This window comes from Malania oleifera, chromosome 5 (genome assembly GCF_029873635.1).
Source record: "Malania oleifera isolate guangnan ecotype guangnan chromosome 5, ASM2987363v1, whole genome shotgun sequence".
Classification (NCBI taxonomy): domain Eukaryota; kingdom Viridiplantae; phylum Streptophyta; class Magnoliopsida; order Santalales; family Ximeniaceae; genus Malania; species Malania oleifera.
In genome coordinates this window covers 26,019,725-26,033,134 of record NC_080421.1, presented here as the reverse complement: position 1 = coordinate 26,033,134, position 13,410 = coordinate 26,019,725, and positions in this window count along the sequence as shown.

The following is a 13,410-nucleotide window of genomic DNA, read 5'->3' as shown; positions in this document are numbered from 1 at the left end:
TGTGCAGTGTTGGCAACTGAGTTGTATAAAGTGATTTTCTATGCATTTCTCTCTAATATATTGTCTTGTGATGTTTCCATGGAAATCGTGGTGGATATTTTTTCTCTCCGTGCGTTGCTAGTCAGATGAATTTCTGGGCTGTGTTAGATAAAATATATTAAATATACAATAGAAATGATAATTCATTTACTTGCATTCACAAATGACCCATAATTTTCGCCTTAACATTTTCTCACACCTGTACTTTTTTCGGGGATATGTATGTAGTTTATTTTGCATTGAGTGTAGAACTCAAACAATGAAAATAAAAGGTAGTTTGGTGTTGTTGGACTGCATAAACAGTAGAACTATTCTGTTTAGGCCTGCGTGGGACGTGAGCATGCTTGTTTTGTAGATGCTCAAGAATAAGTGTTCATTGACTCTCCATCTTTGATTTGTTTAGTAGGCAAGAATAAAATAAAATTTGGTCTTTACAATTTTACAAGTTTGTCATACATGGAATGAGGGAGTAGGTATGATGATCAACGGGTAGCGAGAGAGGGAATCACTTGTACCTTGAGCAGTTCTTTCTAATTGATGAGTCATAAATCGATTCATAGTTCAAATAGTTATTAAGAATAAGAATGGGAAGGAATAAATGAATTGAGTTTGCAGATTTACTTAAGTTAATTTGTGGACCAATAAAAGATTTTTATCTGCGAAACCTGTTGTGAAGGGACAATGTACAAGATATCAAATCATGCATAAATGGTCGAATATTCGGACGCCTTGAAAACACTATGAGGTTTTCGGAAATAGTTGAAGTAGTTGAATAGGAGATCACTATAACTATAACCCTTGGTAAATTTACCAAAGTGTTATAGTTTCATTTCTCTTAAATCCATTTTACTCTAGTGTACCAACTATAGAGCAATATTTTAAGCCAATGATTCTTTCTTATTCAATAACTAAAATAAATTTTAGTTCATCAACATTTAAAGAGAGTTTATATTCTTGTATAGAACATTCTAAGCATGGTGTCGTGGTTCTATATCAGATGTGTATTAGGAAGATTTAAGGCTTATAAGGAGGATTTGAGTTCCAACTAAGTGAGGCGCCTTTTATAGGACAAACCTGTGAGGTCAGTGGACGAAAAATGGACAATAACTCATCGGAGTTGAGCCAAGATGGTTACATTTGGTATTAGAACCTCATTCCCTGAAGGTACTATCATATGAGTGGATATGCTCTGAGGGTATTATCACACGAGTAGATCCTATACAGAGGTGTAAGTCACTTTGATGAGGATGTCAAAGATTGGATGAGAGGGTCTATTTTGGTCTCACATAATATGTGTATTAGAGAAATCACGCTAACAGGGATGTCAAAAATCGAACAGGGGAGCCTGTCACGAACTTGCATCGGATGTATATTAGGAAAATCATGTTGACGAGGACGTCAGATATTGGATGGGAGAGTTTATCACAATACTACATCGAATGTGTATTAGGGAGATCTTGTGCTTATAAGGAGGGTTTAGGTTCCAATTAAGTGGGACGTCTTTTGTAAGACAAACCCATGAGGCGAATGGGTCAAAGCAGACAATATCTCATCAGAGTTGAGCCCAAGATCGTTACGCATGACATTCATATTGAACACCTAGGTGGAATTTTAGGGTTATATGGAGCTCTAATTTGATAAGAAAATGAGAAGGTATATAGAGTAGAGTGGAGAGAGGGAATGGTTGCCAATTTGGAGGTAGTGTGGAAGCTCTCTAATGTGGGATTAGATTCATGGATCAGATCAAATGTAGTGAGAGACCTGCATGTCATGTGATTCTTTGTCTTTTTCATTAAAATTATGTCGCTCAAGTAATTTGACTCTTTAGAAACATATGTGGTATGACTTCGATAGAGGGGACATGGCACCCCTATTACAACTACTTTCTTTTTTCTCCAATGCAAACGAGAAATGATGATCCTAAACTTATGATTAATGTATTTTTTGAAGTGTACCTTCCAATAAAACCCTAGGATTGCAAAGATATCCATCTAGGAGATATTATAGGATTAAAACATATTAAAACCAATATTTTGACTTTGGGATGAGGATCACATGCCCTCCCTAACTCAAAGGCTAGATTTTCAAAGTCCAAATATTTATCCTCTTTTATTTATTTATTTATTTATTTATTTATTTTTACGTGGTGTGACTATTGAAAAAGATGAAACATTGACAAACAAGCATACATAAATTATTTTCATAATTTAATGCTTGTTTAAATCCATCACTACCAATATCTTGCGTGCAATTGTGTCATGGTTGACAAGGAATTGGGAGTGGCACTTCATTATGGAAATTGTTGTAGGTAATTTAAAGATATTACAAGAATTGCATTGTGACTAAATGAGGATAGAAAGTCATAAAAATTCTTTGAAAGGGAGAAAAAGTATAAATAATAGGAAAAAAAATTGTAATGACAGAAAACAAATCATAGTAGCGGCACCCGCTCCTCATTTGTAACTTTTTGGGTAGGTCATATGTATTTGCATTGCACATCAATGCTAGTAAATCTTAAACAATGGATATAAAATTAGAAGGTAGTAGAGTGCTAGGATTACAAAGATTATGTCATGAATTCTAAAAAGGTAAGAAAATCAAATCATTTGAATATATGATGCAAATGCTTACACTCCAAGAAGGAAAACCAAAATCTTTACTCGTTTACTTGGATTAAAAACCTTAAATTTAGTATGAGAGTAAATTAATACTTGGTCAGACCTCTACATTTATTTTGATAGTAGTATCCAAATATAAATAGTGTTACATTAAATCCATCTCAAGAGTAAATTTTCACTATTTAAATTAAATCATAGAATTAATAACATACTCTGCCTTGAACTTTCTTTAACCCAACTCTGCCATTCGAAAGTTTTCAATCTAGATTAAATGGACTTACCTATAATTTGTGCATGTTTCCTTCTCCAATGAGACCAAGGTGATTTGAGAATCTCCCTAAAAATATAAAGGCAAATTGAAATAACTATGAACATTTAAGATAAAAGCATGTCATTTCCTAAACACAAAGTTTTGCATATATGTGCACACATATATTGTCTAATAGACTAAGGAGATTTTTGAAGACAACTCAAGAATATTGTTCCTAAAGTGTAAGAGTGTGTTTATGTACCACTAGACATGAATATGAGGAACATTTAGCTACATTCTAGAAATTGCATCGATTTCCCACCTATTTGTAAGCTTATCCATATCTAGATTGCCCTCCAAAACTCAAAATAAATAAATAAATAAATAAATAAAATTGATTCCAACACAAATTTGCCAAAGGGGTGTTGCTATGATGAAATAAGAATCTCAACAATGCAAGAATTATACATCAAAGGCTTGCAAATAAAATCTATGATTGTTTTAGGGAAGGGGAAACAAGAAGACATGTGGGTGGGAGCTGGTGTGGGAAAGGAGGTATAGGTGTGCAAACCATTCGTTTCACTTGGATACATTAGGAATTTTTTTGGACAATGTAAGCAACATTTTTGTTATTAATGATGGGTATAAATACAAAGAATTCCTTTCAATAAATGGGTGCATGCCATATTATAGGAAAACAAAGAAAGTGCATCTTGCTCGTTTCTCAAAAAATATTTTGTTAGTTGTGTTTTTAGTGTCACATTGGATGCCCTCATGTATTAGGCTGTTCTTGTCTTCTGGGTACAGTAGATGACTATATGCAAGTTATCTTACATAGTTCTTCTAAGGGGAAGTTCCCTAGGAGCAAGAGCTTTTCTAAGCTTCCATTCCATTTTTTAGCTACACCTTGAATTTTCAGTCTCTAGGCAATTCTACAATGTATCTATGATTTTGTTGTAGTTGAAGAATAGGTCTCTTGTTTTAGGGTTTTGCCCACACATTCTGCAGAAGGTATTTGTTGTTTCCACTAGGAAGCTAGTTTTTTATAGAGTGATTCATTTGTTAGGGATTGCAAGCAAAACAACAAAGGCTTGCTTTGGAATGGAATGCTTATTCAAGATGATATGAGCCTAACTGACTTTTTTTTTTTTTATTCAAATGTTGGTCTAGGCTAAGGGGAGAGTGAAGCTCAATGAGGGGTTTATGTCCTAGTATACTGTTTTTTTTTTTTTTGGTGGTATAATTTGGTTCAATTCTAGTAGCATTTTTAAGTTAGAGAATATTAAGATTCGTATCCTTAGCTAGGCCTATTTATGTGGTCTTTGATTTACTAGAAGCTTGCCAATGGAAAATTCTAATATGCTAGTTATTTAGGTGGCTTTTCCTTGGAAATCCTCGATGTGTAGAGCTTTGATTTTTCAGTTCTGTATTTGAGATAGGTGAGTTTGCAAAAAATGGACAGTATGCAATTGATACTTTTCATCTTTGAGCCCCTATGAGTATTAGCAAATTATCCACAAAGCAAAGATTCACCAAATTGGTTTTTCTTCATTTTGAGTGGTAGGCTAACCCCCCCCCCCCTTTTTTTTTTTTTTTTCTGTAGTAAGCTTATTGCAAGAGCCTTGTAAGCATCTCCTTAATCCCTTTTTCTCCTTTGAAGAAACCCTATATTGAGCCAATAATCACAAGAGTAAAATGGTATTGTAATATATTCCTTAATCCAGTCAACAAAGATCTACCTTCATTACCAGCTTTGGAGGTTTAGGTTTTGGTGGTATATGAGCATATGTTCTTGAGTCTGCAGTATTATGTCGATAGTAATTTCTTGATTGGACTATCAAAATCGAACGACTAGATCCTAAATTGGAGATTAACCTTGATCCCCCCCCCCCCTGTCTGTTTCATGCATTTTTGCTTCTTTATGACCAATTTTGACCAATCCGAGTGATTCAAAATTGTCTTACAAGGTTAGGAGTAGCCTAAATAGATCTTGAGTTTTTGACACAAAAATTAAGTAAATCTCTCAATTGTTTCCAACATATTTGTTTTTTTTTTTTACCATTTTTGACCATCTTAAATGATTTGAAATGGTTCGAAAGGGTTAGGAGTAATCTGAACAGATTTCAGGTTTTCAGTGCAAAAACCGAGGAAACCTCTATCTTTGGAGCTTTTCCCATTTTCTTTGTTTTTCTACATTTTTTTGGATTTTTAATTATATTTTTGGACTTCGTTAGTATTTTCTTCCCACTTTAGTGAATTAATTTTTTAAATTTTTAATTATTTCAAACAATTTTCAAATACAAAAAGTATTAAATTTTATTTATTTAAAATAATTTTAAAAAATAAAAAAATTAAAAAAATCAAAAAATAAAGAATGCATTCAAACACACAAGGGTTTAAACAGTGTTGTTTTGGTTTATCGGTGAAAGATCAATGGTCAGTGCACACGCATGACCGCACACACTGGCGTGCTACTAGCCCACACGCACGTGTGCAAACACGCACACACAAAATAACTTCATTTTGACGTGGCACATGCTTGGACCCCGCATGTCCCATGCCCATTCCAATCACCCATTAGTTTTAACCACTCTCCCATGACACTAAACTAACCCCACTACCCTTATTTGACTCCCTCTCTCTTTTCTAACTTCCTAATCCCTAAAAAGACTAGCCTCACTTCCCCTAATTTCTCCATGATATCCTCCCCCACTCTCTCTTAGCCTCCTAATCTATAAAAACTACCCCTACATCTCTTAACTTCTCAATAAAATCCTCCTCCACTCTCTCCTCACTTCTAAATCCCTATTTTCTCTCCCACTTTCCCTACATTCCCCCATTTTCTCTCCCACTTTCCTATCTCTCTTACTCTTTAAAACCCTTTTTGGGGGAGACCTTTCTCTAATTTCCCCCCTAATATCTCTCTTTATCCTCCTATCTCTCTAGTCTGCAATCTCTCTCTCTCTCTCTCTCTCTCTCTCTCTCTCTCTCTCTCTCTCTCTCTCTCTCCCTCACACACACACACACACACACACACACACCCCACCACCATCATCATCATCATCATCATCTCTCACTCTAATCCCATCTCTCTCTTTCTCACCATCACTCTTTTTCTCTCTCGAATCCCCCCTCTCCTCCTTTAGGCTCTATCGGCGAATCGAGGCACCCTGATAAGCATGATTTTTATCCTCTCTCTCTCTCTCTCTCTCTCTCTCTCTCTCTCTCTCTCTCTCTCTCTCTCTCTCTCTCACACACACACACACACACACACACATGTTATTTTTTGTTAGCATGAAAAATCCTTATTTTATATGCAATTATTATTTTAAGAGGAAAATGTCGTTTATTTTCTTTTCTTTTTGTGTACATCATGCATGTAATGTATAGTTTGAAAGAAAATAAAAAGCCATCTTTCATGTTATCATGTATATAGATTGCATTTTTATTTTATGAAAAGAGAAAAAGAAAAATAATACATATTTTATATCAAATTTTTCATTTTTTTGCAATATAAAAGCCTGTGCAATTGTCTTTTTGTGGGATACAATCATTTTACATGCAATTTTTCAAAATATGCATACAACTTGCATTTTTAAATAAGGGACATCGTTTTTGGGGTTGCACATAGTTATATTTGTTGACTTTTTGAGTCTGATTCCTCTTTTGATAATGACAAAATACAACATCTCATTTGTGCAATGATTGTTTGAACAAGTTTATATTTCTAGAAGCACGAATGACAGATGCATAATGGAAGCCGTGAAAGTACCTAAACGAACATACCTTGGCGTATTCCATAATCATTAAAAGAGCAAAAGCACGAAGTCTTGTTTATTTTTTGAGTTGTAATAGTAATTAGGTTAATTGTGCATGCATAGTCTTATGATTTAATTTGAAGTTCAACAATGACCTTAGATTGACCTTAGGACTCTAAGTTTCATGAAAAATCTTTTACTTACAATGTCAAACTTATGCAAAAGGTTTAAAGTAATTTTGAACTTAAAAGAAGGCAAAAACTAAGTTTTTCATAAGGGTTAATCGATCGGCTGTAAAGCCCAGTCGACCGGATAGAACATGTTGACTTTTTGAGTCTGATCTCTGTTTTGATTATGACAAACCACGATATCTCATTTGTGTGCTAAGTGTTTGAACATGTTTATCTTGCTAAGCACAGATGACAGATGAGCAATGGAAGTCGAAAAACACTCAAATGCGCACACCATTCGGCGCAATCCATGAATTTGCAAAGGAGCAGAGCAAGAAATTTTTGTTTGTTTCAAGTTATATTGTAGTGCATTATATTTTCATTTTGGGTTTGTAATAATTAATGCACTGCATGCATGATAGGACTATAAGCTCAAATGACCACAGGGAAATCAATGACCATAGAAAAGACGTCGACCAATGCAGGGTTTTTTAGGCTAAATTAAAAAGCCTAGACCTTAGAACGCCCTAGGTCCCTACGCATCACTTGCACAAATCCCCTCTATCTTATAAATCATAACTATGCAAATAGGGGTAAAATATACTCAAAAACAGGACAAAGGTTTAAGTTTGAAAGGGATTTGGGCGACCGAACCTAGCGCGTTAAAATGCCTTGGTCGACCAAACTGGTAGAAAGTCAACATGTTGACTAAGGCCCGGGTGACCGAACGTAAATTGAACATAATGTTCTCAGTCGACTAAATGTAAAGGCTGACACTTTCTACCGTCCCTGGGCGCCCAAATACTAAGTTCAAATTTACCCTGGGCGACCGAATCAAAAAGTTCGGTAGGCCGAACTATGAACCGGGTAACCGAACCTCAAGCGTTTGGAAAATCGCCTTGGTTCAGCCACCCGAACATATTAGCTTTACTGTAATCCCAAGAGGGGGGTGAATTGGTATTTTAAAATTAATCCCCTAGGTAAAACCACTAGCAGCAGTATTACACAAGGCTAAGGTCAATCTAGTGCGGATAAAATAAATCAATATATATTCGGTGAAAATTAAACTGCACAAGTAATCTAATTAAGCATGCAAGGGAAAGCAGTAAAGAGAGACAACACCAAAAATGTTATCGAGGTTCGGCAAACTGCCTACGTCCCCGCCTTGGCTCACCAGCACAAGGATTACACTATGGGCTCACTTAACGGGTGGAGCGACACCTAAATACAATCAGGTCAATTAGTACAAGGCTGACCTCAACCTTCACAACCAATCCTTCCAGACTAGATTACCGCCCCTCATGCCATGCCTGGAATACAACATTATTTCAATATAAGATGCGTACAAATATAATGCTTCTTAATCAAGCAGATTTGCACCAGTAATAATCAAAACACACCGATCATGTAAGAATAATAAGCTCAAAGGCGTATATGTGCAATCAACACTCAGAATAGTGATTATCTCAAATCAAACATAAGAGTGTATCTACAAGTAAATCTTTGAAACACCTCGAGCACCACCATCGCGCTCCACTTTTCTTTTCCCGAAAGGATTTTTTTTTTTTTGGTGCCACCAGCTACCTCCCTTGCTGCTGTATGCGTTGACCTTCAGCCGCGCAGCCACCTCCAAAAGCCTTCCAAGAAGACCTCCCTAGCTGCCTCCAAGAAGACCTCATGTTGCGTGTGCCTCCCAATAGTAATAAGAAAAAGATGGCTCCTTTCTTCCTCCTCCGTGTCTCCCCAAAAGAGCCGAAAATATAAAATCCCCAGAGCTGCTGCCGCCCCCTGTTCGGCATCCCCCAAAAAACGTTTTTTGGCCTTACAAGGCTTAAAATCTTGTTTTTATGATAACAAATAAGAGGAACTTAACATATTTGGTTAAGTTATGACATTTTAGGACTCAACTATGAAAAATGCAAGGTCAAGTATTCACAAGGATCCATTAAAAGCTTATACTTCAAAGAAGGATGATCATATGAAGCTTAAGGCATGAAGTCAAGGATGATTTAATAAAGTTTGAAGATTATAAGAGCATGCATAGCCTAAAGTACATTGAAAGCTTGAAGAAAAGACAGACTCAAAGCAAGGACATACATGAAGACTTAAAGAGTTGAAGGAATCTTAAGGAAGTTTTATGTAAGTACTTTAAATAATTTCAATATGGATGCATGAAACTCTTAGGTTAATTACTTGGACCTAGATACCTTTTAAAATACTTGAAAAATATTTTTATAAGGTCAAAAATTATTTCAAAAAGGTTAAAATTATTTTTGGAATGAAAAACACCAAAATGAGGATTTTCCAAATGCTGTTATTTTTTCTACATCCGCATTGATGTACATTTTTCTCTATCACACACTCCTTATTTTAAAAAGTGTTAACATGAAATTTTTGGGATTTTCTCTTAGCTTTCTATTGACACCAAGAACGTCAAATTTGGACTTATGTAGAAAAAGTTATGACAAAAAAACTGAAGGGTGCTCGAAGTTGACAGTAGGACAATAGCCTGACCATGTTCTCCCAGAAGCCTGATAAGGCAATCTGAGAAGCCTGTCCATGTTCTACCAGACGCCTGACACCCTACTGTCTCTTTAAAAAAGGTTGGGCAATAGCCTAACCATTTTTGACAGAAGCCTAACCTTCGTATAATTTGAAATTTTAACAGTGGGGAAAAGTTTCTAAATTTGGTTTCTTGAGCTCAAAACTTTGTGAAAACTTGGGGGATACTCCAAGAAACTTGGGCAACACGAAAATTATGATTTTTAACTCTATAAATACATGATTAAACCCAAGGATAAAAAACACCAAGAAATTATTCAGCAATTAAATACTCTCAAGTGCTCTCAATTCTCAAAGGCTATCTTGCTCACATCTTGTGCATGAATTCAACTGAGTTTTTGCTGATCTTCTTCCACCAAAATTGAGCAATCAAATATGAGTCTTTCAATCATTCAAAGATTATACCGGTGATAGATTTATATTGAGCTTCAATTTTATTCCATATTGTTATTTACTTTGAAGTATATTATAGTACTGAATTGTTGTACTAATTTGCTCTATTTGAGAGTATCTTTGTACACCGAATATTGTTTTTGTTTTGTAGACGGTTCAAGTTCTTGAATTGTTGTTGGACCAAGCGTGGGATATCGCTTGGAGAGGTGACTACTCTAGTTTATTGAAGGAGTGTTGAGCGTGGGGTATTACTTGTAATGGTGTTGTTCCGCCCAGAAAGAAACTGATTTAGTGGAATCCTTTGGTGGTTTGCCAAAGGCGAGGACATAGGCTGGGGATAAGACGAACCTCATAAAAACCGTGGTCTCCTTCTCTTTCCCTGTACTCTCTTTAATTTCCAGCATACATTTAAACTGTGTGGATGTTTTAAATTCTTAATCATAAATACTACGGAATTTGGAAATTAAATAAACTAAAGTTTAAGTTGTTTTTGGGCTTGCAGAAATTGAAAGGGAGTACGTTGGTTGATCAATACTTTGCAAAAACCGTAAGGAAATACGTTAATTGGTTAACACCCAAAGACTCTTTAACAAAAAATTTATTTAAAGTCTAAGCTTTTGGAAAAAGTATTGGATTTTATATTAAGCATCATATTGAGAAAGCAAATCTATAGGGATTAAATTAAAATCATATATACAGGGCTGCAAACAAATAAAAGTTGAATTCTTGTAAAAAGTTGAATCTTATATCTTGGTTTGGATATTGTGGTTGATTAGGTAATTGATTGGTTTAATTGGTTGATTAAGTTTTATTTTATTGTGTGGTTGTGGATTAAATAAAGACTTAAAGCTTTTGTTGTAAGTTTGATAAATAAATAAGAGGTAAAGAATTCTTTAAAAAGATTTAAAAGAAATTTTAATAACCCAATTCACCCCTCTCTTGGGACTACACCTTAGTTCCCAAGATTAGTTCCCTCTCTGCCCGTGTGTGATGTGGCCTCCCAAAAGTTGCTGCTACGCCCCCCCTGGAAAAACCTGAAAACCCCCCGAAAACCTATCAAAGCTCCCTTTCTTTTTTAACCCTTTTCTCCTTTAATTTCAAAAGCAATGCCTCACAAGCTGCTAGCCCACCCAAAGGACCCGGCTGCATGACCGAGTCAAATCACCCTTTTTTTTTTCTTTTCTTGTTTCTTCCCTTTTTTTTTTTTTTTTTTTTTGAGTGCACAAACCCTATTTTGACCCTCCTACGGCCCGTAACTCTCAAAGCTCGAAACACAAAAATTGTAGATAATTTCCTTGGCTTTCCATAACATTTTGAATTATCTCGACCAGAGCTTGGACGAGAAAGTTACGCCTCGATTACAAAGTAATGCTGAAATAGTCCATGAAAACAACGTATAATAACTTCACGTCCGATTTCGACCTTGATGCAGCCAGTATTTCTCAAAACGTAAAACATGAACATTGTAGAGGGTTCTCTTAGCTTTTCATATCATTTTGAATCATCTAAATTGGAGGTTGGATGAGAGACTTACGCATAGATTACAAAGTAGTGTCGAAAATAGCCTCTCTTTGCATGCATGATTCGGCTTCCGAAAATTATCTTTTAAATGTTCATGAAAATCTCGGATGCTCACAGTCTTGATTCAGACTCCGCCTTATGTGCACGACAACTCTACATGCTCACAACCCACATACATTCTAATTTCAAATTTAATGTCAAAAAACTACCTTGCAATAATAAAACGTGAGTGTCCATAAATGTTCGGCAAAAAATAGGGTAGTTATCTTAAAATTATCGGGTGAGTTCAATGATTAAAATATTAGACAAAATCGAGCATTTAATTAAAATTATGATTTCAATGCATGAATTTAAATGTCTTATTATGCAACCTTGGCGCGTAATCACGCAGTCTCAAAAAAGTACGTGCATGGCTCACGGTCACGTGCATGACTTCATGTACATTTTAAATTTTAATTTTAATTTTCAAAAATTGTCCTGCAATATTAAAACACAAATGGCCATAAATTTATGATAAAAATAGGATATTTATCTCAAAATTATTAAATGAGCTCGACATTGAAAATATTAGACATAATTGGGTATTTAATAATAATTATGATCTTGAAAGCACAATTTTAAATGCCTAATTACGCAACTTTGACGCATAATCACACCCCCCTCCCCCCCAACTAACATTTTGGTAGTGTCTAGCAAATAATGTGAATGAAATCCAGGGCAGTACCCACAAACACTAATTCCAACAAACATGAAATGAATGCACGTGCGACACAACCGTACCTTTTCACATACAGGAATATAACCAGATTACACACAAGCTCATTCATACACAATTCACGTAACTCCGAAATAAGTCATTCATGCAAGTTTCATCATTATATAACCATTAAGAACAGTATACTCACATAAAATTAACCAGAAATTACAATTCAGAGTTAATGTAGTCATATAAATTCGAGTATAAATAGGCGAAATCTCAAAGCATATGTAATGTATAAGACTCGTTACACTCAGGATACCAATGGACACCTACAGAACAAATGTTTTGACTCGGCCTAACTGGTATACCTAAAAAACACTCAAAAATGATGAGTTCACTCATCATATGTGAGGAGAAGTGTGATGATCAAACATACCACATATTGTAAGGAACAAATGCTAAATGTATGAAGTGGACTAGTTTAAAAAGGATTCAGCCTATTGTGAGGTTTCAGGTCCTTCACCCTAACATCTTCTCACCGACTCGCCATATCTAACCAAGACCACCCTAGATAAACTTATTCACAAACTAGGTCTTCATATGTGGAGAACATGTGTCATGTCCCTGACTTTTTATTATTATTGTGTGGAGCAGGTATTAATTTTTCACTTCATTCTTGTGCATTTTGTTTCTCTTTTGTCTTTCTTTTGCTCATTATTTAGTTTTTTTTTTCTTTTCATGGTCAATTAAGACAATCATTACACTTATTTTGTTGTCTTCATACCACTCATGTGAATTAAGCTCGAACAAAAGTCCATGAACTAAGTTTATCTCTAAGGGTGGCTCAACCTTCACATCTTGAGTAGGCTACAAGACTTAAGTTTCTATCTCTCCACTAAATGTCACCTCTAGGCTAGCAAGTCAATAATAGAGACTAGTGTACAAAGAATTATCTAGAAGAAAAGAAAACTGAGTTTCATAAACTCTGATTTGATGTTAACAACTCAAAAAAACGATAAATGGCTCAAGAATACCTCACAAGGTGTCATAGTTGCCACAGGTATTCTCTCAATGCTCACAAGGAACCCTAAGTGCTACGAATCACGTGAACGTGTATATTCAGCCTCATGAGATAACATGTAAATACAAGAGTTTATATAACCAGATTAACACAAATAAACTACAAGTCAACCTTCATGGAGTTACAAAGTCATAAAGAAAAACTACACATAAATAACTCAAGTGTGTAACTCTTAGGTTATATGCAAGTATGTGAAGAGTATAAGTCAGTGTTAATCATGGACTAATCATCCATATTCAAAATTTTTTATTTTTTATTTTCAATATAGTTTCTCATCCCCCCCTCCAACTAAAGTGAAACATTGTCCTCAATGTGAAA